The sequence below is a fragment of the Schistocerca gregaria genome, chromosome 3 (assembly GCF_023897955.1).
Source record: "Schistocerca gregaria isolate iqSchGreg1 chromosome 3, iqSchGreg1.2, whole genome shotgun sequence".
In the NCBI taxonomy this organism is placed as follows: Eukaryota; Metazoa; Arthropoda; class Insecta; order Orthoptera; family Acrididae; genus Schistocerca; species Schistocerca gregaria.
The window spans coordinates 1-4,306 of NC_064922.1; positions in this window are offsets into that span (position 1 = coordinate 1).

A 4,306-nucleotide genomic window follows, 5' to 3' on the forward strand; every position below is an offset into this window, starting at 1 on the left:
ACGCTGGCTTTGCAACATCTTGCGTGCCTTTAGGTTCGCCGCGACCAACACTTACAATGCACTGACCACAAAAAAAGGAGGCGCCGCGGCTTGAACGCTGCACCTTTCACATGCGAAGCGAACGCGCTACCAACTGAGCTACGCCACATGCACGACCAAACTGCGCTATTCCCCATTCTTTGCGACTCTGATGCGCACGGACACGATGGTTGGTTGGTTTGTAGCGGTGAAGGGAGCAGAGTACAAAGGCGCGGACACGTTCATATACACAAACGTTCCAAGTAGTTTCGATGCTCTGGTATTACAAATGCAAATTCCGTCTGTTTTTAACGTCTTAAATTGAAAGAGCCGTCACAAATTGCTCCGTTTTCGCTCCTTATCGACAATCATACAGCACCTGAGGTAACAAACACATCTCGAGCCCCATTGTGCACTCCATTATTCATGCCAACTCAGTGCCTCGCTCTTTACTACTGTGTACTAATCTTGTCCTCCAACTGCAAAACCCTGGGCCACAACAAGTTTCCGCGTCTCCATTGCACTGCGCATACAACAAAACGCTCCCCAAACTTGGCACTCACCCACGCAGCCGACTTTTCCGACTTTCCACGACGCTCACGCTAGTGACAGCATTATTTATAGTTCGACGTCGCGCCAAAGCGAATGAGCACATTTCGCCTACGGCTTAGGCCGCCCTCCTAGTGTGGCTGCTCGGTGTCTGCAGGCAGCGAGGGTCTGCTAGCTTCCTGTGTTCGCACCTATGTCACCTGTGCTTGCTTGTCAGAGACAGACTATCGCAAAACATACAACTCACTCCATGAATTGATTGCTACGGCATCTGTTATCAGCAGTCACAACTAGCAACACCAGTAGCAGCCGACTGCACGCAAAGAATAGGAATGTGCAGTGGGATTTACGTGAACTCGGCGCAACGCAGATCTTTCCGGCATAGGCTTGAGAATCTTACGGGAACACTTGTACTGTTTCTAAATAAAGTGTAGGCGTGGGAGGAGGGTGCTTCCCGCGCACTAATAACAGCACGCTTGCCAATTGTGGATGCTAATCATTCGCTTGTATCTTCCTAGACACATCTGCAGGCTGAGAATTATTCCACTTGCATGGCAAGGTGCGCATGTAGGTGTGTTAAAAATTCTGGAGGCACCGGGTATTGATCCCAGTACCTCTCGCATACTAAGCTAGCGCTCTACCACCTGAGCTACGCCCGCCCCCCCGAAGACTAATGGTGCTACAAACAGCCATATAGATGACACAGACCCTTGCACTCCCATTATTCAGCAGACAAACACTACTCTCTATGTATCCGTTAGGGTGTCTTTCAGGTTTCGTGCATTCTGTATCGAATCGTAGTTGGCCACAATGAAAGTGGCACGTATAACGTCGAAAATAGAGTTCGGACACCGCTCTGAGTAAGTCGAACGTGTTGTCCACCCTCTAGACTTCAATGAGGTTAAGCCGTGATACCTAAGACAGATCTGCACTCGATGACACCTCGATAACAGCCGGTCCCCACACTTACACCTTGCTCTCCTTACATCAGTTTACATCATATCAGTCTGTGACGCTGGCTTTGCAACATCTTGCGTGCCTTTAGGTTCGCCGCGACCAACACTTACAATGCACTGACCACAAAAAAAGGAGGCGCCGCGGCTTGAACGCTGCACCTTTCACATGCGAAGCGAACGCGCTACCAACTGAGCTACGCCACATGCACGACCAAACTGCGCTATTCCCCATTCTTTGCGACTCTGATGCGCACGGACACGATGGTTGGTTGGTTTGTAGCGGTGAAGGGAGCAGAGTACAAAGGCGCGGACACGTTCATATACAAAACCCTGGGCCACAACAAGTTTCCGCGTCTCCATTGCACTGCGCATACAACAAAACGCTCCCCAAACTTGGCACTCACCCACGCAGCCGACTTTTCCGACTTTCCACGACGCTCACGCAACGCTCACGCTAGTGACAGCATTATTTATAGTTCGACGTCGCGCCAAAGCGAATGAGCACATTTCGCCTACGGCTTAGGCCGCCCTCCTAGTGTGGCTGCTCGGTGTCTGCAGGCAGCGAGGGTCTGCTAGCTTCCTGTGTTCGCACCTATGTCACCTGTGCTTGCTTGTCAGAGACAGACTATCGCAAAACATACAACTCACTCCATGAATTGATTGCTACGGCATCTGTTATCAGCAGTCACAACTAGCAACACCAGTAGCAGCCGACTGCACGCAAAGAATAGGAATGTGCAGTGGGATTTACGTGAACTCGGCGCAACGCTGATCTTTCCGGCATAGGCTTGAGAATCTTACGGGAACACTTGTACTGTTTCTAAATAAAGTGTAGGCGTGGGAGGAGGGTGCTTCCCGCGCACTAATAACAGCACGCTTGCCAATTGTGGATGCTAATCATTCGCTTGTATCTTCCTAGACACATCTGCAGGCTGAGAATTATTCCACTTGCATGGCAAGGTGCGCATGTAGGTGTGTTAAAAATTCTGGAGGCACCGGGTATTGATCCCAGTACCTCTCGCATACTAAGCTAGCGCTCTACCACCTGAGCTACGCCCGCCCCCCCGAAGACTAATGGTGCTACAAACAGCCATATAGATGACACAGACCCTTGCACTCCCATTATTCAGCAGACAAACACTACTCTCTATGTATCCGTTAGGGTGTCTTTCAGGTTTCGTGCATTCTGTATCGAATCGTAGTTGGCCACAATGAAAGTGGCACGTATAACGTCGAAAATAGAGTTCGGACACCGCTCTGAGTAAGTCGAACGTGTTGTCCACCCTCTAGACTTCAATGAGGTTAAGCCGTGATACCTAAGACAGATCTGCACTCGATGACACCTCGATAACAGCCGGTCCCCACACTTACACCTTGCTCTCCTTACATCAGTTTACATCATATCAGTCTGTGACGCTGGCTTTGCAACATCTTGCGTGCCTTTAGGTTCGCCGCGACCAACACTTACAATGCACTGACCACAAAAAAAGGAGGCGCCGCGGCTTGAACGCTGCACCTTTCACATGCGAAGCGAACGCGCTACCAACTGAGCTACGCCACATGCACGACCAAACTGCACGATTCCCCATTCTTTGCGACTCTGATGCGCACGGACACGATGGTTGGTTGGTTTGTAGCGGTGAAGGGAGCAGAGTACAAAGGCGCGGACACGTTCATATACACAAACGTTCCAAGTAGTTTCGATGCTCTGGTATTACAAATGCAAATTCCGTCTGTTTTTAACGTCTTAAATTGAAAGAGCCGTCACAAATTGCTCCGTTTTCGCTCCTTATCGACAATCATACAGCACCTGAGGTAACAAACACATCTCGAGCCCCATTGTGCACTCCATTATTCATGCCAACTCAGTGCCTCGCTCTTTACTACTGTGTACTAATCTTGTCCTCCAACTGCAAAACCCTGGGCCACAACAAGTTTCCGCGTCTCCATTGCACTGCGCATACAACAAAACGCTCCCCAAACTTGGCACTCACCCACGCAGCCGACTTTTCCGACTTTCCACGACGCTCACGCAACGCTCACGCTAGTGACAGCATTATTTATAGTTCGACGTCGCGCCAAAGCGAATGAGCACATTTCGCCTACGGCTTAGGCCGCCCTCCTAGTGTGGCTGCTCGGTGTCTGCAGGCAGCGAGGGTCTGCTAGCTTCCTGTGTTCGCACCTATGTCACCTGTGCTTGCTTGTCAGAGACAGACTATCGCAAAACATACAACTCACTCCATGAATTGATTGCTACGGCATCTGTTATCAGCAGTCACAACTAGCAACACCAGTAGCAGCCGACTGCACGCAAAGAATAGGAATGTGCAGTGGGATTTACGTGAACTCGGCGCAACGCAGATCTTTCCGGCATAGGCTTGAGAATCTTACGGGAACACTTGTACTGTTTCTAAATAAAGTGTAGGCGTGGGAGGAGGGTGCTTCCCGCGCACTAATAACAGCACGCTTGCCAATTGTGGATGCTAATCATTCGCTTGTATCTTCCTAGACACATCTGCAGGCTGAGAATTATTCCACTTGCATGGCAAGGTGCGCATGTAGGTGTGTTAAAAATTCTGGAGGCACCGGGTATTGATCCCAGTACATCTCGCATACTACGCTAGCGCTCTACCACCTGAGCTACGCCCGCCCCCCCGAAGACTAATGGTGCTACAAACAGCCATATAGATGACACAGACCCTTGCACTCCCATTATTCAGCAGACAAACACTACTCTCTATGTATCCGTTAGGGTGTCTTTCAGGTTTCGTGCATTCTGTATC